This window comes from Cupressus sempervirens, chromosome 10 (assembly GCF_028749045.1).
Source record: "Cupressus sempervirens isolate cs-2001-9-10 chromosome 10, ASM2874904v1, whole genome shotgun sequence".
Lineage (NCBI taxonomy): Eukaryota > Viridiplantae > Streptophyta > Pinopsida > Cupressales > Cupressaceae > Cupressus > Cupressus sempervirens.
Genome location: NC_143127.1, coordinates 838,366,749 through 838,394,664, shown reverse-complemented (window position 1 = coordinate 838,394,664; position 27,916 = coordinate 838,366,749).

The window sequence follows — 27,916 nt, the reverse complement described above, 5'->3', positions numbered from 1 at the left end:
TGAAGGTGGTTGAACCATTTTGGGGTTTTAGAGACGTTGCAAAGTAAGAGTTCTAGAAAGCCCTAGGGTAAAGGGGCTAGAAAGGAGGGTTTTGTAAAAACCATTGTAAAGTTGATCATGAGACCAAAACAATAAAAGAATCCTTGCATTTGAGTCATGTCTTAAGACTTTTTTGGGTCATGGGAGTTCCAAAAGTCAAGGGATTGTGACTTGCTTTGTAAATGGCCTCAAACTAAGCCTAGTTGGCAGACTGAAATAGCCAGTTTTGAGTGATATTTTATAAAACAAGTGTAGTTGGTTTTGGAGTATATTTTAGAGTGAGGAAAAGGGTATTTTAATCACCCAATAGTTTAGGACTGGCAAGGGCTAGTTGGAACAAGCCTAGAAGAGGCAAAATTGAGAAAGTGTAAGAGATGAGTTGCAAGAAACAACTACTATAGATGATGCAAATATTGATGAGTTGTAAAGCGAGGGGGAGGAAATAACTATTGAATCCTTCCTAAAAATCAATGGCTTATTAGATGAACCAATTAACACTTTGTTGAGGAGTTATGGACAAAATATGAAGGGACTAGGTACAATTGCACCTAAAAATACCCAACCAAAAAACCTGAACCAACCAGTGGACTATTATAGGAGATAAAACCTTGAGCATACAACAAACATTGATATTATATTAAGCTTGCTAATGCAAGATTCACAACCAGATTGGTTGTAGGAGGTTGTCACAAACCTTGGGTAACCAAATACTTGTGGGGATGAAAATAATTAAATAATAGAAACATCGTAGAATTAATAATTCAGTATAATCATAACAAATAGACACTAAACAATCCCAAATTCAAACATACGAAGGTCCAACTAGAATAATGACTTTAAATAACCAAATACCAAAGCCAAACAAAGGAAATGGGACTTTTATCTTAAATGAATAAATTACATGAAGAAGGGTGGCTGGCTGTTTAGAAATCTACTTATTTTTCTTCTCTCCCTCCTGTCATCCAAGAGAACATGCAATGAAAGAAAAATATCATCACAATAAGAAAATATGAAAAATATTGTTCTAGCTTTAAAAAAATTGGAGACATCAAAACATAAAATCTAGATTCTAAACAAATCAAAACATAAAATCTATGATTTAAACTAAATCTCATCACTTACGCATCATAACAATATGGTCCACCTTAGTCATGTGGATAGTCTTGGGGAAGAGGTTGCAACAATGTATTTGGATCTAGTTGATCACTCTTTCTCTCTCTCCCTCTCTCTATATTCAATCTAATGAGCCAACTGGATCTTTAAATCTTTGACTTATTCAAATTTGAGGATACATACCAATAAATTTTGCAAAAAATTGTGTCTGAGTTGTGTCCAAAAAATATTTTTCATGTGGCTCGCGATTTTGGCTACCAATCCTCCTTCTTACAACATCTCTTTGATTAGGGGAAACACGTGTGTTATTTTTCCAAAAATCTTCAATCAATGATTTCAAGGCTTCACTAATTTCTTTATCCTTTCACGGTAGTCTACCGCTAAATGTCCATAACTCATTTTTTGTTGGATCTTACAATCTCTCATGCCTTAGCATGGCTCTCTTTGGTGCTTGATTTAGAACCCACTTTGTCATAAGCATTCATTAGATTCTTTACAATGTTTTTTTCATTTGAATCATCCATCGTTCTTAGCCCAAGAATCTTCATGATAGGCCTAAATTTTAAATTCTTCATCATTTCAACAAATAATTGGCATTGACCTGTAATATTTAATTCATCAAAAAATAATCTCCACATATAATTAACTTTTCTTTGACAAGTATGCTTGCTAATCTTGTCAGACATTAATTTCAAAATGTTACTATCAATATCAATCAAATATTTTGGTCTTCTAAAATGAATTCTAGAAGGTGTTATAATCTCTTCAATTCTCTCAACATTTTGAACATCAACATAAGGTTGAGTGTATTGCGTACCTTGAATCGAAGATGATGTGCCTTGGCAATAAGATGCAAAAGATAGAATATCACCTACTTGATGTGTTGATGTTGTGCCTTCAACATGACATGATGGAGTGTGTATATCGTCGGATCTACAAATCGGTGTCTCTTCAAAATAAGAGGATGATATGACTTCAACATTGGAAGATGGTGTAGCGGACGATATGACTCCAACATTAGAAGATGGTGTAGCTTTACAATTCAATTGTCTTCTTGAGTGTAACAGTCTCATTCGTTCTCTTTGTCTTTCCAATTCTTCCTCTTTGTTTCTTGGTACTGGTGGTTCTTGATCCTCTTCGAAAGTCAATTCTTCATTATTGCTTTGCAATTTTCTTTGCTCACGTAGTAATTTCATTTTATTTCTTTTAATTGCCAAATCTCTCTCCCTATCTTCATTTGTTTGATTTTTTGGTTTCTTCCTTGGCATGATGATGATTTCTACATGTCAAATTATTCAAACATTTGAATTACTTAAAATGTGTAAATTACAAATTATTCAAATACATATAAAAGTTATAATTATTTGAATGAATACACAATATATATATAAAATGACTTGTCAAATTTCTAACCATTTCGAAATAACATTTCATTGAAACATACAAATTTCAATGAATTCACTATATATTAAACAATATGTCAAATTATAATCAAATTTGTATCTATATATCAACAAAAAATATTTAAAATAGATTGCACTAACCTTTTCTATACAAGGAATATTCACAAAGTCTTCAAATCATGTATCCAATGATTGAATTTGGTGTTTGTTAGCTTCCAAAACTGTTTGCCACCTTGAAATAGTGTTTGTTAGCTTGAAATAGTGTTTGCCACTTTGAAAGAATGTTTGCTGTGTTGAAACCCGCAATTTCTGTCAAGATAACAGAGTGCAGAACAGAACAAAAGCAAAGAATGAATGAAATGGGCCCCAAAGTTGCTTTTTGACCATTTTTAGGTGATTTCACATAGTGCGTACATGCTATAGCACGTATGCACTATATGAGAACACATCACTCTCCACCCTCCCTACTCTCTCTCTCTCCCTACTCTCTCTCTCTTCCTACTCTCTCTCCCCTCTCCCATCCCCTACACTCTCTCTCTCTCCCCTCTCCCATCCTTTATTCTTTAGATCTCTCACACACACTCCCATTCTCCCTCTCCCACTTCTTACTCTCTCTCTCTCTCTCTTCCACCTCCTACTCTCTCTCACACTCTCTCCCATCCCCTACTCTCTTTTACACACACTCCCATCCGCTACTCTCTCTCTCCCCTCTCCCATCCCCTAAACTCTCTCTTTTGCAGATACACACTCCCATCTCCCTCTCTCTCCCCTCTCCCATCCCTTACTCTCTAGATCACTCACACGCACTCCCATCCCTCTCTCTCCTCCTCTCCCACTCCCTCTCCCACCACCTACTATCTCTCTCTCTCTCAAGTTCTCTCTCTCCCTCTCTACTCTCTCTCTCTCTCTCCCCATCCCCTACTCTTACTCTCTCTCTCTCTCTCCAATCCCCAACTCTCTTTGACACTCCCTCCCATCCCCTACTCTCTCTAACACTCTCTCTCATTCTTTCACTCTGTCTCTCTCATCTTGTACTCTCTCTCTCTCTATCACCTCCTACTCTCTCTCACACTCTTTCCCATCCTTTCACTCTATCTCTCCCATCTTGTACTCTCTCTTTGCCACCCCCTACTCTCTCTCACACTCTCACACTCTCTCCTATCCCCTACTCTCTCTCTTTCACAGACACAGACACACACACACTCACACTCCCATCCCCCCTCTCCCTTCTCTCCCATCCCCTACTCTCTAGATTTGTCACACACACTCCCATCCCTCTCTCTCCTCCTCTCCCACTCCCTCTCCTAGGTCACCTACTATTTCTCTCTCTCAAGTTCTCTCTCTCCCTCTCTACTCTCTCTCTCCCATCCCCTACTCTTACTCTCTCTCTCTCTCTCTCTCCCATTCCCAACTCTCTCTCACACTCTCTCCCATCCCCTACTCTCTCTCACAATCTCTCCCATCCTTTCACTCTGTCTCTCCCATCCCATACTCTCTCTCTCTCTCTCTGCTGCCCCCTACTCTCTGTCTCACTCTCTCCCATCCTTTCACTCTATCTCTCCCATCCTTTCACTCTGTCTCTCCCATCTCGTACTCTCTCTCTGCCACCCCCTACTCTCTCTCACACTCTCACACTCTCTCCCATCCCCTACTCTCTCTCTTTCATAGACACACACACTCTTATCCCCCCACTCTCTTCTCTCCCATCCCCTACTATCTATATCTATCACGCACACTCCCATCCCCCTATCTCTATCCCTCTCCCTCTCCTACTGCCTACTAGATCTCTCTCTCTCAAGTTCTCTCTCTCCCTCTCTACTCTCTCTCTCTCTCCCATCCCATCCCTTACTCTCACTCTCTCTCTCCCATCCCCTACTCTCTATCACACTCCCATCCCCTAATCTCACTCTCTCTCTCCCATCCCATACGAGCTCTCTCTGCCACCACCTACTCTCTCACACTCTCAGACTCTCTCCCATCCCCTACTCTGTCTCTCTTATACACATTCCCATTCCCCCTCTCTCTCTCTCCCTCTCCCATCCCCTACTCTCTCTCTTTCATAGACACGCACTCCCATCCCCCCTCTCTCTCTCCTCTCCCATCCCCTACTCTCTAGATTTGTCACACACACTCCCATCCCCCCTCTCTCTCCCTCTCCCACTCCCTCTTGCACCACCTACTATCTCTCTCTCTCTCAAGTACTCTCTTTCCCTCTTTACTTTCTCTCTCCCGTCCCCTACTCTCACTCTCTCTCTTCCATCCCGTACTCTCTCTCATACTCTCTCTCTCTCTCTCTCTCACTCCCATCCTATACAAGCTCTCTCTACCACCCCCTACTCTCTCTAAAACTCTCACACTCTCTCCCATCCCCTACTCTATCTCTCTTATACACATTCCCATTCCCCCCCCTCTCTCTCTCTCACTCCCTCTCCCATTGCCTACTCTCTCCGATCCCCAACTCTATCTCTCTCACACACTTCCATTCCCCCTCTCTCTCTCCCTCCCACTCCCTCTCCCATCGCCTACTATCTCTCTCTCTCTCTCTCGCTCTCTCTCCCATCCCCTACTCTCACTCTCTCTCTTTGCCACCCCTAATCTCTCTCACACTCTCTCCCATCCCCTACTTTCTCTCTTACAAACACTTCCATCCCCCCCCCCTCTCTCCCTCTCCCACTCCCTCTACCATTGCCTAATCTCTTTCTCTTCCATCCACCCTCTCTCTCCCTCTCCCACTGCCTCTGCCATTACCTACTCTCTTTATATCCCATCCCCTACTCTCTCTATCTCTCTCTCCCCTCTCTCATTCCCTACTCTCTCTCTTTCACACACACCCATCCCCCCTCTCTCCTCTCCCATCCTCTACTTTTTCTCTCACTCACTCTCCCTCTCCCACTACCTACTCTCTCTCTCTCTCTCTCTCTCTCTCTCTCTCTCTCTCTCTCTCTCTCTCTCTCTCTCTCTCCCTCTCTCCCCCTCTCTACTCTCTCTGCTACCCCCTACCCTCTCTCACATTTTTACACTCGCTCTCTTTCTCTCTTATGCACATTTCCATCCCCCTCTCTCTCTCCCTCTCCCACTCCCTCTCCCATTGCCTACTCTCTCTTCCATCCCCTACTCTCTCTTCCATCCCCTACTCTCTCTCAAGCTACTCTATCTTCCCCCTCTCCCATTCCCTACTCTCTCTCTTTCACACACATGCACTCCCATCCTCCTCTCTCTCACTCTTCCTCTCCCACTCCGTCTCCCACCACCTACTCTCTCTCTCCCCCATCCCCTACTCTTAATCTCTCTCTCCCAACTTGTACTCTCTCTCACACTTCCTCTCTCTCCCATCCCCTACTTTCAATCTCTCTCCCCCATCCCATACTCTCTATTTTCCACCTCTACTCTCTCTCTCTCTCACTTCCTCTCTCTTGCATCTTGTACTCTCTTTGCCACCCCTACTCTCTCACATTTCCTCTATCTCCTATCCTATACTCTCTCTGCCACCCCTACTCTTTCTCACTTCCTCTCTCCCCTCTCCCATCCCCTACTTTCTCTCTATCTCTCTCACACACACAAATATCCATTCCCTCACCCCAACCCCCAGCTCTCTCTTGGTTTTGGTTTGCAATTTAGGTCTCAATAGTGCATGCACACTATAGCGCGTGCACACTACCTCAAATTCAATAGTGTTTTAATAGGGTGTGTGCGCTATAGGGTGCACACGCTATTCAAAGCTTTGCATTAAAACCAAGCCTAAGGCTTGGTTTTTCCTTGGAGATCCAACCCAAAGGTTTGGAGTTTATAAATAGGTCTGAGATGTGTTTTCCAACAAACATACAAAAAATGATTGATTTTTCTTGTCAGCTCCCCTTAAAGATTCTTCGTGGTTGGGTATCGATAAGATCAGGTTACATATCATTATAGGTCTCTATGTTAGCTATCTAACCATATAATTTATTTTTAATTTGAACTATTTTAAGTCTTTCATCTATAATTTCTTTTGAATGTATGTTCATTTTTTGTCAAAAACCACCATGTACTAATTGGGCTGTAGATTTTAGCTCATTCATCGAATTTTGTAACAACTTAGTTTTTTAGAAACTAGACTCCATTCTACACACTTTGAAAACAAGAATTTTTGATTTTAGATTAGTTTTCAATCATTTCTAGGGGGAGCACACAGATATTTCACATTTTTGGGATGGGTCTAATTTAAAAATTCATTAAAAAAAAATACACATTATAAAATTACCCAAAAAATCTAGGATAAACTACATAGTGTTAGGTAAGTTTTGACTAGAGCGATTAAAGAATTTCAAAAAAAAAGTTAAAATTTTAGGGGGACCACACTTTATACTATGTTATGTTTTTTTGGAATAAACAGTACCACTTTCTGTGGCCCCCTTTTTTGAGGACCTAAAACTAAACCATTTTGAAAAAAAATTAGTAGTTTAGAAACTAGATTCAAAGGACTATGACTTTTGTTTTTGTCATATCTTAAAATTTTGAGTGTAACTATCTTCAAATTCTTGTTGAAGGCCAGAATTTGCTGATTTCAGGAAAAAGGTATCCACTTATACCCCCCTTTTGGCACCAAAACTTTGTGCACTTACCCAGGGACAACATTAGCTATCCATGTTGAATGGTGTACAGGATAAATGATCCCAACTTCTAACATTTTATGAATTTCTATAAAGATAGCATATGATCTCATTGGGTTGTACTTGCATTGCTTTTTCCTAAAAGGAACTATTCTAGGATTAAGGTGAATCTAATTATTAGATTCACCATTCTTGAAACTTTTTAAATCTTCATAACCCCATGCAAAAACATCTTTGATATTTAGAAAGCAATGTCTTAGCTCTAGTTCTTTCTTTATTTGAAAAATTACTACTAATGTTAATCATTTTAGGCTTAAATTTAGTGGCTACATTTATTCTCTCATAATCATTAGAGGTTCTACCTTTCCTACCTCTATCTCTTCTAATATATGCATCATGTCTATTAAACATTTTTTTCTAAAGAGATTAGGTGTCTAGGCATTTTGTTACCTTTTAATTGCTCTGCACCTAGCTCTAAATCTTCTTTGTTATCAAGAGAGAACTTGTGGTAGGGGTTTTCACTTCCTTCAAAGTACTAGTTAGTGAAAGGTTAAACTCTTTCTAGAAAGCATTAGATCTTCTTATCATCATTAAAGAGTTGTCATGATTCAACATTATTAGGTACATTGGATCTAAAGAGGATTTTAACTTGGCATTCTTTATCTTTGAACTATGGACGAGGTAATAGAAGGGATGAAGAGGCATATAACATATTTCCCCTTACATTTTTATCCCTTAGGATAGCTTGTATAGAGAAGGCATCAAGATCTTCTATCTCATCCTAGACTCTGTTCCTATAACTCTAAAGTCTTGGGTTTTTTACAATGTATTGACTTCAGACTTATTTCACTATGAGTTCTTCATCATCTTAGGCTCTTAGAATTTTCACTCCTCTTTTCTTTGTAGTAGTAATGCCCAAAACTAATTCTTCATATTTAGCAATTCTATGTGTGTTCTTGAACTATAGCATGTATGATGGTTGTGTCAGATCTCCTTCAGGGGAAATGAGCACTACTCCTGCTCTTGATCCAATAGTTTGACAACTTCCATAAAAATCTAAAGTCTAGATTCTTTTATCATTGGGATGGTCTGAATCTTCTTGTAGAGTACCAAAATTAGCAAAAGAATCATGTATTTCCCACACTCCATCTCTTGATATAAGATTTCAGCTTTAGGGTCATCAGATTTTATTTAAGTAAATTTATCCTTTTCTTCAAGTTCAAGTTTGATCTTTTTGTTGCCAATAGGGATAATGGTATGAGACCACTCTAGTTTAGTTTTACCTCTCGTATCATTGCAAAAACTCCTACTTATTAGCATGCCATAAGTGGTAGAGATGTCAACCACAAGGATGGTTAATTTCGTTCTTTTTGTAGGGTTTGTAGCTAAGGCTATGTGGGCATCCTTTATTTGACCTACTATGGGTAATTTCTTTGCATGCATAGAATAAAAATGAACAAAAGTCTTAGTTAAGGGAAAGCCTAAGGTATGAGAAACAATAGAGTGCATGATATTATCTGATGCACATGAGTCAATTATGCAATTACTCATTTTATGACCATTGACATACAAGGGCACATAAAATGGATAAGGTTTTTGGGTGGGGGAGGTAGCTAGGACTAATGAATCTTCTTCATTGAATAGTATAGGTAGGATTAGTTCTTCATAAAGAGGGGGACATGTACTAGTACTAGGATTATTATTACTAGCAACAAAATTGACATTTGAATAAGCCCTATTACTAGTTTCTTCTTTGCAATAGTTAACTAGCTCTTTTAGCTCAATATGATTAGATCTTAAGTACTCTAGAGGAGAAACTTGAATATGAGCATCTTTACAAAACTGAATGAGGGATAATTCTTACCACTGGGTTCTATTTTTTATTATTCTCTCCTTGAATTGGAGGGGGTCGAGGTACTAGCCATGGTTGGAAAAGTAGTAGGAGCATTGTTTTGATCAAGGGATAAGCTTGTTGGAGCTTTGTTCTTCTGGCATCTTATTGTTATGGTCATTTGTACTCCATCCATAATGGTGAAAAAACACCCCCTTTTCAGATGTTCCAGAGTTGCTAGGGGAAGCAGAATCATCTAGACTTTTAGGATATTCCACTGTTAGCGCATTACTTGAATTCATCTGCTTATATCTATTCATTTCAGGGAAAGATTCACCATCATGATATACTCTCAAATGGAATATGCACATGTTCTACTTCATAGGAGAAGCCTCAATGGAAATCTTTTGTTGAGTAGGTGTTAATTGTAAGCCCTTTCCATTTTGTTGTCTTCTAGATATATCTTGATAAGATTGATGGAAGAACTAGCTTACCCATTTTCCTTTTCATGGTGATCATCTCATTTGATAATTATTGAGGTATTGCTTCCATATTGTTTGTAGTTCTAATAGTAGTGCTGCATGTGTGGAAGTTCCACTCTGAATCCCTCTCTTTCATTTCCTGACTACTATCAAATCATCTTCTAATTTTAGAGCTAGAGTCTAGGAAGGTTGGAGATTTTCCACATGTACCCCTCTGATTTGAAAACTAAAATTTGGAGGCATGGAACCAATGAAGAACATCTTTTGATTATCTGTAGTTGGCTTACTTGCAATAGGAATTCTGTTAAGTAATTTATTGAACTTTGTAATGAAATCCCCCATGGTAATACATGGTTCATTCTTGATCTGAGTGAGTTGAAACAATAATGTATTCTCTTCTATGCTTTTATAGTGGCCTTCAAATCAATTTTACATATAATCCCAAGTTGTGATGCATCCACCAAGAAGATGTTGGAACCAATCAAGAATATTCTCAACTATTGTTTCAAAAAACATTCTTATGGCTACATCCTCATGTTGAGGAGACACAAAAATACAAGATATAAAGAAACAATATGTTCATGTGCAAAAACCTTCTCATCGCCATAAAATTTGGGAAAATTTTTCCAAGAGTGATGCAAGAGCATCTAGTGGTGTATAGGCAATCCTGTATCACCCAAAAATAAGCCTAGTGTTAGTTTTTGTTTAATGTGTTTGTATTTATGGATACCCATTTGGGCCAAATAGAGATTCCAACTCTCATAGTTGCACTATTGGTTTTGTAGGTTAGTATTTTTGAGCACCTTGACATATGTGCTAGTGTAAAAAATAGGCTATTTTGTAATTGAGCCATAATTATGATGAGTTAGAGGGTGTAAGTTGGAGGAATTATTGTACTTATAATTTAATGTATTCAAGAAAAATAATTAGGTGAAGAGGCTTTATGGTTTGAAAGTTATTATAGTTTTAAGTTGCCTAGAGACCCCCTCAGAATGCTTCAAAGTTATATTTGAGTTACTAAATGGCATCGTATGGGCCCAAAAAATAGGGTACAAGAAAAAATGGTGTGTTGGCATATAGAGCACTTGAAGAGCTTTTGAAAAATGTAAATAGTTCTTCAATCGGAGTCCCATATCAAAACTTATGGCTCTCGAAAGTTAGACTACCTTTTTTGGATTCTTCTAATTTTGCACTGACTTCTAACATGTCTTCTAGAACCTTCTACTTTGGTGGTGGGTGCCAAATGGCATATTCTAAACTGTATTCCTAACCCTAAACCTACTTTTGGTTACTTAAGGTCATTTCCTACATTGTAAAGGCAGTTTTTGTGGTGTTTTGGAGAAGGTATTATGAGAAGGGTTTTTCTCTATAAATTGATAGCATTGTAAGCCTCTAGGGAATGTAGTTGACCCTATTTTTCCTAAACTAAATGTAATAGCATATCATATTTGATAATAATATTCTCCTTTTGTAGTTTTGTTCATTTTATCTTGGGATTTTCCTTCATCAAAGAGGCTCTTCATATATCATTGTTAGCACCAAGGTGTAAAGGACTAATAACATTACACTAGGGTACTACCTTTGATGCAAGTAGAATAACTAGGATTGGTTGGAAAGTGATAGTAGCTGGAGCTACAACTCCATGTAAGGTGAGAGCATTATATAATGACAAACTTTGTGTTAAAATAATAGGTGAGGAAGAGGACTTACTATATGTTTGGGAAGTAGGATGGGGTGGTGGAATTAAAGCTTGATTGATACCTTCTTGCACTAGGTGACTTGAGAAAGATCTCCCTCTTCTTAGGAGGTCTTCTAATATGTGCAAATCAACTTTTTTGAGATCTTCAAATACCATATTGACTTGACAATTATTGATGAGACCATAATATGGTATATTTTATCATTTCATTTTAAGTTGAGTTTGTAAACTTTCTCAAAAATTTGATGTTTATGAACATGATGTTTATGATGATTTTGGACAAATGTGTGCATAATTATTTTCTAGGACTAAAATGAACATGCTATGAAATGATGTCATTTGATTAAAAAATAGTGAGAATGATGTTTTTCATCCTTAGCTAGGTTGGGTAGGTCTCTTGCAGTAATGTGACATGGGGTAAACTAATTTAGATGACATATTTTAAATTAGTCTTGATGTATGTTATTACTTTGGAGGCACTAATATTTTGTAGATTCAAAGGTAAAGTCAACTCAGCTAAGTGGAGCTAGTAGCCCGAGAAAATGGTGCTAAATTTCATTAATGACTATCCACATCACCAACCATTTTGTCCATAATAGCTAGTGCCCATTTTTAGAAAAGTGGGAGTCAAAGTAGGAAATCCAGGGGTCATGAGCTCCTAAATTCATGTTTCATTTGGTGCTAAAGTTAATACACCTCTTGTAATATTCAATGTCATCCATTGTTTTAGTAGTTGATGAAGTCTAAAATCTAGGAATTCTATTCCTAATTTGTGTTTAAATAATTGGAAGTTTGTGTTCCAAAAAAAGGATTTAGTTAGTGGTTTTTAGTAGAAGGAAGAAGTTTTCTAAGTTTTGAGTACTAAATGTAATCTTGTTGTTTATTAGTATGTATGTTTATTTTTGTTATGAATAAAAAGATCATTTCAGATTTCCATCTTTGAGTAGTTCTACTTCACTTCTTTGTGGGGTCCCACATAGGAAGTAAACTAATCAATTAGCATAGGATTTACCTTCAATTTGTAGAACTAGAGTAGACCTTTTTATTCTTGCAGCATAGGAAATTGAAGTATTCTCAATTGCATTTTCATACATTGTTAAAATAGATTTGATTCTTAATTTTAGCATAGATTTCTTGTAGCATAATCATTTGAATTTCTATAGAATAATTCTTAAGTTAAGAAAAGTTTGAAGCATATACTTTGCAGAAACCATTTGAAGTTTACATCCTTGGTTGATAAATTAAATGAGTCCAAATGAGTTGGGTTAGAAATATTTGGGATGTCTAATCCTAGATTAAGTAGTCCATTGCTATAGTATTTTGATCCCTTCTTTTGGCAAAATATTTTTGGCATCATTACTAGGGATGGTGTTAATTCAAACCAATCTTTGTAGTTGCACTTTTATTCCCTGTAGAATAAAATTTAATATTAAAGAAACATGTTATGCATAGAAGAAGATATCACCTTGGGAGATTCCTTCCTCGTGATAATTAGGAAGAACCATCCAATGATGTTTATCCTGAACTAGATGAACCCTAAAATGAGAACAACAAAGACGAACCCTTTGAAAATTTATTTGTTGATATTCAAGCTGAAATACCTTCTTCATCTTCAAAAGAATCACTCCAATTGAATGAACTTTTTGCTAAGCCTACATAACAAGATAATCCTCTAGCCATTGTTATATATCAAGCACCACCTTTTCGTCTAGGAATGGCTATGCCCACCTGTCCTTTTCCTATTCTACCTCAACAAGGGAATCAAAATTTGAAGAACATACCTATTGTTGCTCTTCCAAAATTCTATAGCCTTATTATAGAAGACCCTAAAACATTTCTCTTTGAGTTTAACATTATTTGTAGGATCTATGACTACATAAGTGACACCCATAAGTTGAAATTGTTTTTGTCTACTATGAAGGAGGTTATTCTAAGATGGTTCATGGGGTTGGGTGCAAAAGTTGTAGCAAGCTAGACTAAAATGAGTAATTTGTTTCTTCAAAAATATAAAGGATATTGCAAAGTTCAAGATATGAAGGGGGATGGCATTTTTAAAATGTCATAGGAGGGTGAAACCTTGGAAGACTATGTTTCCAGATTCTTGTTCAATGTATAGTGGAACACACATCACAACTTAAATGAATTATCTAAGAAGCATCTTTTTCTAAGAGGTGTGCAAGAAGAAAGCATGGAAGCTTTGGACCTAATGGCTGGAGGAGATGTTACACAAAGGACTTGGAATGAAATCAAGGAGATATGTTAGAACTATTCAAGAGCTACTATGAGGAAAGGAATAGGACTAAGGAGCCTAACTCATAAGACCAATGGTGGGTCAAGAGTATCTAAGATGGAGTTACCTAAAATTCTATCTAAATTCAAGCAAGATATCATTAATGATGTTGCAAGCTAACGGAAAAAGGATGAAGCTAATGCTATATTGACTCAATTCTACCCTCATTGTAGAGAAAGGAAGAAGAATTGTACATGCAAGACCATTTCAGTCATAAATGCACAACCAATACCCACTGAGTTCAAAACAATTAATGAGGATACAAGAGAAGTGATCTATGTTTCTCAAAGAAGACCATGGGCTTAGAGACAAGGTATGCCTCAAGATCCTATAAATAATTTTAGTTATAATAATAATCAGTGGCAAGGCACTATTCCTCCAAATTTTGCCCCACGAGGATAGAATTGGAACAATAATTAGCCTAACCAGAAACCATAGTATAACCAAGCCTACCAAAAACCACCTCAATATCCACAAAAAAAAATCAATGGTCCCAAAAAAATAACTAATATCCTTAGTGGGGCCCTAACCAAAAACCTATCTACTAGGGGAGTTGGTAGCAACCACCTCAACAACAAGCCCTCATGCCTCTACCTTAGTAGCAAGCCCTGATGTCTCCATTTCCTACAACCAATGCTAGCACACATAAGCAACCAAAAATTCCTACTCAACTAGCACCAAATCCCAACAATAAGAAGCTAGCTTATTCTTTGTAGATAAATGATTTTCACCTAAGGTACAGAACCAAGTTACCTCCACCTAAAAGACCTATAATAACTAAGGTCATTGATACTAAAAATGTTCTAACAAATCAACCAGCAGATGCCTCAATTCCCCCACAAGCATCTATTACCCCATATTTTCAAAGGTTTGTTCCTACAACTCCATCTAAACCAAATCCTATAGCAACTAATCTCCTAGACTAGCTTAAACAAATGACTATCCAGATTCCCTTATTGGATGCACTTACGGAGATTGCCCTTTACAATAAAGATTTAAAAGAAGCATGTGTCAAGTAGTCTAGAACAAAGGAAAAGGATCCCCTATGATCCATATGCTAGGAAAAGTTTCTGATTTAATGTTGAGCAAAGCCCTAACACCTAAGTATTCTAACCCAAGAAGTCCTATGGTTACCATACACATGAATGGCATCCAAATTCAGATTGTTTTGATTGATCTGGAAGGGTCAATTAATGTTATGACTAGAGAGGTCTTGTTAAGAGTTAGCATTATTGGATTAAGGGACACTCCTACAATACTTTAGTTAGCAAACAACTCAACTATCAAGCCTAATATTATGATAGAAGATATCATTATAATGTTAGATTCCCTAGATTTTCCTTCAGACTTTATTGTGCTATCACCTAGAGGCACCCTTGGAGGATATTTGTTAATCTTAGGAAGACCTTGGTTGGCCACTATAGATGCATGCATTTCATGATGAGTAGGAAAAATGACAATATCAGATGGTGCCAAGACAAAAAAGTTAACTCTATACTCTCTTGCACAACCACAACTAGATCTTGGCCAAGTTTCTTAGCTAGACCTTGGTGATGATCCTTCAAAAGTTAATTTTGTTCAATAGCTCGTGATGCTTGAGAGAAACCCATTTGTTGTATCCCAGGAAGAAGAAGATGTACTAACTACAATCCTTTCTAATCAGTATGATTTTGAGGAGTCCACCTCTACAAATCCTACTAGATCCTTACAAATTGTATTTCCTACATATGATGTATCTCAATCTCCTATAGCATCTAATCGCCTTCATACATTATTACCCTATGAAATTAAATCTCCACCAATAGTAGATGCTTTAAAGATAGCTAAGTTAAATAGAAATAAGATTGCTATAGGTAAAGAGTTGAATCTCAATAATGACCTTACTACACCTCAGATGACAAGTCTCATTAAACTATTGCAAGATAGTCAGCAAGCCTTTGCATGAGACTATACTGACATGAAGTGTTTAGATCCTAGTCTTTGTACACATAGAATATTTATCAACTCAGAATTTAAGCTAGTGAGATAGCCCTAGAGGAGAGTAAACCCAACATTAAAAGATATAGTCAAAGTAGATTTACAAAAAATTCTTAGTGTTGGATTTATCTATCCTATTTCTAATAGCTAGTGGGTGTCACCTCTAGTTATTGTTCCAAAGAAGGGAGGAAAATGGAGAGTATGTGTAGACTATACACATAGAATATTTATCAACTCAAAATTTAAGCTAGTGAGATAGCCCTAGAGGAGAGTAAACCCAACATTAAAAGATATAGTCAAAGTGGATTTACAAAAAATTCTTAGTTTTGGATTTATCTATCCTATTTCTAATAGCTAGTGGGTGTCACCTCTAGTTATTGTTCCAAAGAAGGGAGGAAAATGGAGAGTATGTGTAGATTATAGGGAGCTTAATAAAGCCACTAAAAAGGATCAATTTCCTCTATAGGAAATAGATATTTTTCATTTTTAGATGGTGTTATTGGATATAATTGTAGACACCTAAAAACCTTTAGAAAATAAAGTATTTTTATTTTCTGAAAAAGTCCTGATGACATCATCATTTATTAATTAATTAATTATTTAATTAATTAATTAATTTTTATGCCATTAAATCCCTTTATCTTAATTAAAAATATTTAATTAAGGAATCCCTACCAAAAATGTTTAAATCTTATTTAAACATTATTTTCTTATTTATTAATTATTTAATTAATAAATTGACCAAAAATCCTAAAATAAATAAAAAATTTATTTTTTGCCCAAAACTTGGCCAATTTCCTTATGACCAATAACCTCTTCCAAAATCTTCTAATCCTTCTTTAATTTCGATTAAAGGCTAATCTCATCATTTCCTACCCCTAACCCCAAATCAAAATATTTAATTAAAATTAAATATTAATCCTCATGTTTATTAAAAAAGTTTTAATAAATATCTCCTCAACCCAAACCCTTGAAATAAATAAAACTTTATTTATTTCCTAAAAATCTAATTTATCCTCATCTTAGGAAATTCTAGACTATTCTAGAAAGTCTTTATCCTCATCCAAAATCTAGACTCTTCTAGAAGATGTCTTTAAACCTAATCCTAATCCCCTCCTAACCTTGTCACATTCCCTAAACATGGGTTAAGACTTACTAACCCAAGCCAAAGTTAAAAAATATCTCTTCCTTCACCCACCCTCATTAAATGCCATCCACTTGCCTATCCTTAAGCTAATCCTAAACCATCCTAATCCATCCTCTAATCATTTGCACAAGCCTAAGCAAGCTTAGAACCTTCCTAATCAAGCCCAAGTCGAAATTGCTTTCATCACCCTCAAAATATTTCAACCATAAAACTTTATGAAGTCCACTAGGTCATAAATGACTCTTACAAGCCCTTTTATTGCTCTTACAAGTCATTATGAGGGTCTTTATGAAGATTTTATCTCTTGAGCCTCCTTTGTTGACTCATCCTTGCCCTTTCCTCCATCCTCTCACCATGTGACATGTGTCACTCCTTGATTGGCTATAAGGAAGCACAATCCATGTGCTCTCCTCTCATGCAATCTGAGCCTTCCATAAGCTTTTTCCCATCCTTGCATCTTAGCCCTCAATCCCTCAAGCCTCTTGCCTATAAATTGGATCCTTCCCCTTTACAAAATAACACAATCCATGAAGTAAAGTCATAATGCCATTTTGAGAAGCCATTTTACATCAAAACCATACACTCACACCCAAATTCCAACTCCATTTAAAGCCCTTTTTGAAGCATAAGCTTGAGCATACATCCTATCTATTTAGACAAAGCTACTCAACAAGAGAGCTTCTCATTGAGAGAGCCCATTAATGGCTCATATTCTCAATTGAGAGCTCATCTTAGTCTATCTTGAAGTTTATGAATTTTGTTTAGTTTGTAGAAGCTTTATTTAAATTTGGTTTCTATTAGCATACTAACATTGCTCATATACATTTTGGCATGCCCGGTGGGACCCCGCATGGGTCATCTTCATTAGCTTTTTTAGTCAAAGTTTTGTATGTTATTTGCTGATTTTGGCTAATTTTTCCTATTTTTTTGATTGGTAGAATTGTATAAATTGGTTTTTTAGGTCCACATGAGCATGAAGAAGACAAAGGAACTCATAATCTATCTCATAGTGTTTGCAGATTTTTCAAGCTTATAGGTGGACAAAGAACTTGAAATTCTTCTTCCTCTTCTTGTCTATATTCTTCTTATTCCATCTACTTCTTCTTCTTCTTCTTGTGGGAGATCTTGGCCATTTTTTTAAGGAAGAAAAATCATATACACTTCTTTTTAGTGCTTAAAATGAACCCCCAAATCATACTTAAATCCATTGAAAAATAAAAAATTTACAAAAAAGAAAAAATCTTTTAACAAGTGAAACTAAACCAATCTAATCATTTGCATCCTTGCAACATCAAGGTTTCAGATGCATTCATGCAAAATTAGGAACACTTCATTTTTGGGAATTTAAAAAGAACTTCAAGTTTCCATTTCAAAAGGTTCAAAGTCAACACTAAGTGCACACTAAAGTTCTTTTAAAAAATCTCATGAAAACTAAGAGTCCTAAATGGTTGCCAAAAATTGTCCTAAAAGCTTTGTTATTTGTTCCAAACAAATGTCTTATTTGCAAAATCTTGAATGTTTCTTAGGATTTTCATGCATCAAAACAATCTAGGAATATCATTTTTGGGCTTAAAATATGCAAACTAGAACACAAAATCTTGAATGAAAACCAAAGTCCAAAGAGTCATTTTCACTTTTGAGTCCAAAAAAAATCTTGAATGATCTAAGGTTAAAACAAAGCACTTCAAAGTTCTTAAAACAACACACAAAATCTCAATCTTGAATGCTCAAAAGAAAACACTTGAATGTTTAACCACTTTTCTTTGAATGCATGTTGCTAAAATCACTCTTGAATGCCATGGATTAAAATCAAATTTTCCTTGAATGCATGATTAAAACAACAAATCCAATCTTGAATTCTAAGGATCAATTAACCATTGCAATATCAAACACTTAATTTGGAGCTTCTAAAAATTGAACAAAACAAATCTCTTTTCCACATGCAATCTAGGTAAAGTTTGATTTTTGGACATTTAAGAAACCTTGTTAAGTTAAAATACAAATTTGCAAAAATCAATTTGAGTAGTTCCTTGGACTCACCTCTTTTCTAATCACCCATCAAATATTAACCATTGGTTGCAATCTCAGCACCATTTATGGGGATGGGTCTACTTGAGAAAGGTGTTAAATATTCCACAATCTAACTCACTCACTTGGTCTTTGAATGTTTGCTTTAACTTTATCAAAATTCTTAAATGATCAAAACTCTAGATTAAATCGATCACACTTCAAGTTTGGGCACTAAAATTGAACAACAACTGACGTGGAGAGCCTCCGGGCGCGCGCTTGAAATCGAATCTCACACACTTTTGTTTTGGGCTTAAAATAAATTCACACTCAATCTTGAATGCCTTAAAGAAAATTAATCGATACTTGACGTGGAGGGCCTCTGGGCGCGCGAGTTTGCTTTTGTTGACCCTAACTCTTCTTATTGTTTGCATTCTTCGATCGATTTACTTTTGTTGATGCTTCAAGTTGGAATTGAACATTGTCTCTTAAACATGAGTGCTTGCAAAGTCTAGATTAGCACACATAAGAGTCAGTTGGTAAAAGAACAAGCATGTTTTTTAGCCCAAGGTCATTAAAAGTCTTCTCTCCCCTTGTTGTCTTTCGAGGCCATCTTGGGTGCATAAGATTAGGATCCAAAACCTTGTTTCTTTTTAGGAGACCTGCTTGGGGATTTCATCACCCCTTGGACGACCTCAACTCCAGCGTTCTGGCAGAGTATAAGAATTGGGAGGTGAATCGAAAGACACCTCTCTTGGGATCAAGATTTTGTCACTCGGGCTAATCCTCAAGGAACTTTATACCCTTGAGAAGTGAAAGAGGAGAAGTGGGTTACCGCTCCTCTCGACTGTGTGACATCTTTTTGGTCTCATCTATAGATTTGGGCCTCACGTACCTTGGGTATATCGAGGACTCCTTAGCTAAACCAACTGTCAACCTTGTAGACAACCATCTAGGATGTTAATGTGTTTGAGGTGACTGATCGAAACATTTGTAGAACATACACACTCCTTGGTGCAAGTATCACTTTCTGAGAATCAAAAACTTCTATCTGGTTGTTTCTATCTATTGCTTGATCTTTTATTTGTTGAATGAATGTTTGCCAAACTTGGTCAATCCTAGCTTAGGGCATACTTAGCATAGTCACTGCCTATTCCAGAAGTTGAACGAGTTGAAGCAAAACAACCAAGATCTCTCAAAGCCAAGCAGATTCAAAAATTGATGTCAGAGCAACCCAAACTCAAATAGAAGTTCCACAAAGTTAAACTCAAACCATCGCTAGCATACCAAGAACTTTCAGCCAAGAGAAAAGAAATAACACCAAGCCCACGAATTGCCAAACTCCACAAAGTAGAGGACAAAGCTACCGACGAAGCACTTCAAGAGGCTTGGTTAGAGCGCACCATCAAATTTAACCAACATCCAGGAGTTAATCCTGCTTATGCCTTACCAACTAGGCATGATTTCTATGATTAGACACCCTTGTTTCTCCACATCTTCTTGGATGAGCTTCACTTTAGAGTCATCTTTGTAGAAAAGCTAGCCATCTTAGGTTATCCCCTTAAGCATTATTAGCTCATCCATCTCATTTAGAATCAAACCATCTAGCCAGCAATCAAAACCTCACATCCAAGCCTTCAAAATTGTTGTCACTTTTGCCAAAAGTTTGCCACTCCTAAAATCTTCCAAATCCATCAATCTCACCAAGGTTATCCCTTTGACAGAGCTTTGCCTAGGGTAATCCAGCTTTGTCACTTGTTATCCCTCATCACCTTGAGCTAAAGGTTGGGATCCACAAGTGGTCAATCTCGTGTTCTTCCTAAAGGATCATCAGTCTATCCTTAAGTTGACATAATCACCACCAAGCTTGCACATAGGAAAGCAGACCTTTCGTGCTTTGGCAACATATCTTTGAAGTTAGAATCTCCAACCCAATACTCCTTAGGTTTTGTCATATAGCTTTGCCTTAACCTAGGAAATCATTTGCATAGAGAAGCCTTCCCCCTTTTGCATCCATCAACATTATTGCATCTCATCCCTAGGAGCATTTTTCATGCCACCCGTCACTCGCTTAGCCAAGAAGAAAGAAACAATGGAGCCCTATCATTTGGATCGAACAACCTCACCCCCCTTGAGCACTCAGCCATCCTTCAGCCCAGAGAAAGCTATGCCATCATGTACTGACATTGAAGCTTTCATGAACCAACCAGGAAATGCAGTATTGGTAAATGCCATTATAGACAAGAACAAAGAGACAATCATGGCTAATTTTCGAAGGGAAAATGTAGGAACCTTTGACTTTGGAAGACCCCCTCCATTATCAGATCCATCTCACCCATTGTTTGGGCAGCTACCACCACCCATAGGCTCTTATGATCCAAATTATCCTCAATATATTCCAAAAGAAGAGCCTCCAGCCAATCCATATGATCCAACAGACCCAAACATACCATCATCCACCCAAGTTGAAATCTCCATGCCACAAGCCAACCCATCCACCACCACTCCATCCTTGGTTCATACCTCTCTGCTCCAAACCCCCTTTACCCAAAATAGCTCACCGTTCACCCCCTTCACTATTGCTGCTGCTGCTCCCCAACCCAGCCTTCCAAATCCACCCATCTCCCAAATCAGTGCTAGCATCTTTGGCCAACCTCAGCAATATACAACAGGGATGCCACCCATGGGGCCAAGTAATCAACCTTTCATCACCCCCAGCTTGTTCACCGCAGCCCAAAGCACAATCCCATCATTTCCATTAGGTCTTGGGAGCTCAATACCATTAGCCACAAATCTACAAGCTACTACCCTCACTCCACAAAGCTATCAAATCCCACAAGCTACTACCAATTTTCTACCAAACTCCCAAGTGACCCCAGCCCCTGCCACCACTCTACCAAGCTTCCAAATCCAACCACAAAGCTATCAAACCCCATCAATTCCATTCCCAAGCTTTCAATTCCCACCACCTCCACCACCAACTAATCCATTACCTCCAATTACCAACTACTTTTCAATGCCACTTCTAGGAGGTAATCCACCACCCCAGCCAACCACCAATTATTTTTAGATACCATCCCAAATGGGGGCACAACACACATATATTGGTCAAACCCCACAAGCCCCCCGATCCTTTCCCCAAGCCTCTCAACCATCTTATACCTTACCTCCACAAAGAAATCCATTTATCCCACAGCCAGCTTATGTTCCTCAATCCCAACCTCAAATCCCATATCAACAGCAAGCCTCGCAGCACATGCAGCAATATGCGCCACCTCCCCCTCAGCAACCTGTCATCCACCATGCAGCTGCCCAAACAATGTACAATCCCTATCGGCAAATCCCTCATAGCAATCCATATTCAGTGGCCCCATCTAGCACATACCTACCTCAAGGCACTCCTACATTGGGGGCACCCCAGCCATCACCTATCAATTCAGAATGGGAGCAAATGAAGATAGCTCTGAAAGCCATCCAAGAAGGGAATGATCCGAAGACATTCAAGTTTGAGAATGTGTGTCCTTACCCATTTGATAGAGCAATTACCATGACACCATTTCCCAAACACTTTGAGGTACCCAAATTTGACAAATTCAGAGGAAAAGGAGACCCTGTCACACATATCAAAGAATTTTACATGCACTGCCAGGACGTAGCATACAATGATGTCTTCCTCTTGCACCTTTTTCCCAAAAGCTTAGCTGGACCAGCTCTTGAATGGTTTTATAGAATCCCCTATGGCACAATTAAAAACTTTGCTGAATTATCTGAGGCATTTGTAGCCCAATATGCCCATCTTGTTGAAACAGAGCTATGAATAGTTGATCTTGTCCACACCAAGCAAAAAGGTGGAGAAAACCTTGCCGAATACCTGCAAAGATGGCAAACCCTTACCGCCCGCATTTCCTGCACCTTGCCAGAACGCCATGTGGTGAAAATGTTTATTGATAATGCCCATCCTAGCTTGGCTCACCACATGACCATGAACTGTTTGCAAACCTAAAAAGATATCAAAGAGAAAGGAATGATCCTTGAGCAAGGACTCATTAAAGATGGTGTGGTCAAGCTTTACAAGGAAGCCAACCAAAATCAATCACATTCCAATGACAAGTCTAGGTATTGGAACAAAAACAAGCACATTGAAACAGATGGCGTCACTGACACCAGACATGTGAATATTGTTGGTCCTTCTCACAACCAGTCCAACCCACCATATCAACCAAAAAATCAACAAGCTATCAGCTACCAACAACAGATTAACTAAAGCTATCAAAACCACAATCCAAGACCCAACTTCCAAGGGTCTAGCAATCAAGCTAATGCCATCAATGTAGCTGCAGGACAAAAGCCTAGTTTCCAACCTACACCTAGAAACTATACACCCCTTGGCGAACCATTGGATGCCATTTTTGAGAAATTAGTCAAAGAAAACCTCATCAAATTTCCTCCTACCCAGCAAATTGATCCAAGCCAATCCAAAGCTGCATGGTACAAAGATAATGAGTACTGCAAATTTCATAGGGTAAAAGGTCACACTACCCTCAGATGCATGAAACTAAAAGACTATGTGCAGGACCTCATTGATCGGAAGGAAATCACTGTTGGTGCCCAAACCTCTCCCAATGCAGGCTTACAGATCTATCAAAATGCTTTTCCTCCACACCACAACCAAAATCCTGGAAAAGCACCTATCCAAACCAACAACAACAACACCAACAACCGTCAGCCAAACCAACAGCATGGGAAGAGCAATGACCACACTTCATCCTATATAGACTATGGTAGCCTTATAGGTTGTATATCCGAGAAAGAGCCTTTCATCAATGTTATCAATATCCAAGGACCAAACAATGAGTGTGCAGTCACCACTCGAAGAGTGCGATTTAACATCATAGGCCCACCTGTTACACCAACACCATCAGCTCCATCAAAAAGCCAGTACAATATCTTGGAACACCTTGGGAACATGCCAGCCCAAATCTCCATTTTAGACCTTCTTTGCACTAGTCCTGTGTACAAGAACATCCTTGACAGTGCTCTCATAGAATCTCGTGTCCCTTCTGATATCAATGCTACTGATTTTCGTAATCTTGTTGGACACCTCTCATCCTCATGTGCCCTATCATTCAAACCCACCGACATACCCGTGGTCGAGCCAGATCACACCCTTCCACTTCGCATAGCCATCATGGTATCCAACTTTGCTGTAAAAAGAGTAATGATAGATAATGGATCAGCCTTGAATATTTGCACCCTAAAATTCATAAAACAAGCTGGGTATACTGAGGCAGATATCATCAGTGAGGTTATCACCATCAAAGCTTATGACAACTTGGAAAGAACCACAGAAGGAACTATTTTGCTGCCAATCAAGGTTGGGCCAGTCATCCAAGAGACACTCTGCCATGTTATTGATCTAAACCTACCATTTGACATCCTCCTCGGTCACCCATGGATTCATGCCATGAAAGCCGTTCCATCCACTTACCATCAGTGCATCAAATTTCCGCATCAAGGCACTAAGGTAACCATCCATGCCTATCCAAAACCCTTTGCTTACTACAATGCAGTTGAAGCTTCATATACAAACCATTACCCTGGAATTGATATCGGCACATCCATCGCCAGCTCATCCCACACTTATAATGACCCAGAAACCATCCTCGCCTCTACCCTGTCTACCGTGAAGATCAATAACAAAGGTTGTGGAGAGTATAGTCTGTCAGATGCATTTGCTGTCGGGGCACTCCCACTTGATCCACATGCCCATGGACGATCGACATATCACAAAGCTAAGGAGGTTCCACCTCCTCGATACAAACAGTTTGGCCCAACAACCTTTGTATCCTCAAAAATCCCTCTTCATGAGGAGCTCACTCCAGATATCAACAAATGGTTACATAAGGATGCACCTCAAAGAAATCAAGCACGCCTTGATCACTTTAGCCAAAAGTATCCCCAAGAACATAAGCTCATCACTGACAAATGGAACTATCAAGGTGGTGGTCTAGGACCAGAAGAAAGAGGCATGCAGTGCCCCATTGATGCACACAAGTGGGAATCAAAGTCAGGTCTTGGCTTTGGCGTACCCACAATTGGGGGCACCAATGAGAATGGTCACGCTTTTTTAAACATTCACCACAACCTTGTCAAAATCGAAGACATTCCTGAGGAAGTTGAAAAGAGAGCCTACGATGATATCCTAGACCAAATCTCCCTCGGAGACTCTGTTCTCCAAGAACTATCCATCCACCTCATTGACCTACCACTCACCCATCCACAACTCATAGATTGGGACCAACCAAGTGTCATACACATCGATGAGTTCACATTAGAGGAGGCACTTCTAAGATTCATGGGAGCTGAAACTCCTCACAAGAAAACAAAGCCAGATTCTGCCTATATCTACAAGCTAGATCCCAAGGGGTATTTTGGAGAAAATCCCCAACCTAGTTCTGATACACCCAAACCTGGAACTAAGGTGAATCTAAGACTAGCTAAGGCAATGAAGAGAACCCCTCAGCAAGAAAATCCAGAAGAACATGAGGATTTAGCATTGCCTCCTCAAGATAATCGACCAGAGGTGTCTTCTATTCTAATTGAGGATACTCGAGAAGTCAACATTGGTTCATCAGAGATCCCCAGACTTGTTCACATTGCTGCATCCCTATCACAAGACCAAGCTGACCTCCTCTTTGAGGTCTTAAGAGAGAACATTGGCCGATTTGCATGGTCATATCAGGACATGCCAGGACTTGATCCAAAGCTTGTAGTTCATCATCTTGCAGTTGATCCAAAGATCAAGCCCGTCAGACAAAAGCTTAGAAAAATGCACCCCAAGGTGGCATTATTGGTCAAAGCTGAATTAGAAAGAATGTTAGCTGCTAAGGTTATCCGACCTATCGACTACTCAGAGTGGATCTCCAACATGGTCCCTGTCACTAAACCTTCCGGTGACATCAGAATCTGCACTGATTTTAGAGATCTTAACAAAGCTTGTCCAAAAGATGATTTTCCCTTGCCCAACATAGATATGACTGTAGATCTTACAGCTGGACATGAAATTTTGTCCCTCATGGATGGATTTTCCAGGTATAATCAAATCAAGATTGCAAAAGAGGATCAGCATAAGACAGCATTCACTACCCCTTGGGGAACCTTTTGCTACAACATGATGCCTTTTGGCCTAAAGAATGCTGGGGCTACCTATCAAAGAGCTATGATAGCCATTTTTCATGATCTCATCCATAGCACTTTGGAGGATTATGTGGATGATATCTTGGTCAAGTCTCATACCTTCATGGATCATCTTGCTGACCTGGAGAAAGTCTTTGATAGGTTAGCCAAATATCATCTCATGCTGAATCTCAAGAAATGTGTCTTTGGGGTCAGATCTGGCAAGCTTCTAGGTTTCATAGTTTCTAAACGAGGTATAGACATAAACCCCAAGAAGGTCAAGGCTATCTTAGACATGCCTCCTCCCCAGACACTGCGACAGCTTCGCTCTCTTCAAGGAAAGCTCCAATCTGTTCGGCGCTTCATCTCCCAGCTTGCAGATAAGTGTACACCATTTTCACATTTACTGAAGAAGGATGAGAACTTCAAGTGGGATCCTTTATGTCAGCGTAGCTTCGACCATCTCAAGTAGTATCTCATCAATCCCCCTATCTTGGTTCCACCATTTCCTGGTCGTCCCCTGATTTTGTAGATATCAGCAACACCTACTGCTCTAGGGGCACTTCTAGCACAGCTTGATGACTACAACAGAGAAAAATCCATCTACTACATTAGTAGAACCCTAGTTGGTTATGAACTCAATTACAATCCTATGGAAAAATCTTGTTTGGTAGTTGTTTTCTCAACTCAAAAGCTTCGCCATTACATGCTAAGTCATACCATCCAACTAGTCTCCAAGATTGACCCTCTCAAGTATATGCTCTCTAGAACAGCACTTACAGGCCGTTTGGCCAAATGGGTTATGCTCCTTAGTGAATTTGACATCCAGTATGTGGATAGAAAGGCAATCAAAGGGCAAGCTATAGCAGATCACCTAGCTGATGCACCTCTAATAGATGCTTATCCATTGATCACAGAATTTCCAGATGAGCATATCTGTCTAATTGAAGAACAACCCCCATGGAAACTTTATTTTGATGGCTCATACACATCTCATGGATCAGGGGCAGGAATATTTTTGGTCACACCTCAAGGTGATTACATACCAAAAGCCTTCAAGCTACAATTCCCTAGCACCAACAATATAGCTCAATATGAGGCCCTCATAGCAGGATTAAAGATAGCTGCAGAATGGAACATTGTTGAGCTACAAATCTTTGGCGATTCTCAGCTCATCATCAAGCAAGCCCTAAATGAATATCAAACCAAAGATGAAAAGCTATTACCCTACAAAGAGCTGGTTGATTAGCTAACCCAACATTTTACAAAGCTTTAGTTTACACAAGTACCTCGAATATAGAAGAAAGCAGCAGATGCTATGGCTACTATAGGCTCGCTCTTGGAAATTCCCCAAGCAGCTACACAGTATGAGTTTTTAGTGGAGCAGTTCCTCACACCCGCCTATGCAAATAAGGATTCAAACCGTGTTTGTATCTTGGTTGGTCCCCAATCCCCTTGGTACCATGAGATTCATGCTTACCTTAACGATGGTATCATATCCCCTCACCTCACACGTACCCAATGCAAGAATCTCATCCGAAAATCATCCCGCTATGTTATCATAGCCATTACCCTATATCGTCAAGGTTATCGTGATACTCTCTCTTGATGTTTAGACCAAAATGATGCCGCGATGGTGTTAAAGGAAGTACACTCTGGACTTTGCGGTGCCCACACGAGTGGTATTGTCCTAGCGCGACAAATCCTTAGAGCAGGCTACTATTGGCCTACCATTGAAGAAGACTCCTGTGACTTTGTCAGAAAGTGTCTCCCATGTCAGCAGCATGCAAATCTTGTGCACGCTCCGGCACAAGATCTATAGCCTATTGCACCACCTTGGCGTTTCGCTTGTTGGGGCCTTGATCTAGTTGGAACTATCACACCCCTCTCATCTGATGGACATAAATGGATAATAACAGCTACAGACTATTTCACTAAATGGGTGGAAGCAGTCCCCCTAGTCTCAGCTATAGGAGTTCAGGTCTCCAAGTTCATCTTGTACCACATTGTTTGCCGCTTCGGCATCCCATCCACCATCTTCACCGACCACGGAGGTAACTTTGAAAATCTCAACATGGAAGAATTATGCACTTCCCTCTACATCCATCATCACTTTTCTAGCCCATATTTCTGACAAGGTAACGGCCAGGCATAGGCAACTAACAA